The sequence below is a fragment of the Trypanosoma equiperdum genome (assembly GCF_001457755.1).
Source record: "Trypanosoma equiperdum strain OVI genome assembly, contig: ctg_1445, whole genome shotgun sequence".
NCBI lineage: Eukaryota > Euglenozoa > Kinetoplastea > Trypanosomatida > Trypanosomatidae > Trypanosoma > Trypanosoma equiperdum.
Window position 1 is genome coordinate 3,881 of NW_027123444.1, and position 462 is coordinate 4,342.

Here is a 462-nt window from a genome sequence, read left to right on the forward strand (position 1 = left end):
GTAGAAATAATATATTTGGTCTGGCAATTCCTCACTCATTTTCCTTTGCTTTTCTCATTATTGTTCTTTTTTTCTTATTTTTCTTCTCTTTTTCCCTCATGACCGCCTTTTCACTTCCCCCTCGTGCTGTCGCCCACCACCCCCATGAGGCGGGGGAGAGTAATAATAATAATAATATCAATGATATCCGCACAAGTGCCGGTGAATTGTGCGTAAGTAATCGAAAGTAACCAAAACACATAATAAAACAGTCAAACAAAGGAAAAGTAAAACAGAAAAAAAACAAAAAGGAAAACACAAAGCATATCTGAAGCACTAAATTATAAAAAAAAACAGATAAAGATATAAAAAAAACACAGAAACTAATATGTTTCTCACAAAAACAAAACGAAGAAGAGGAAATTAAAAACAAAACGGAAAAACTGGAAGCAGGAAATGGAAGGGGAATATATATATATATAT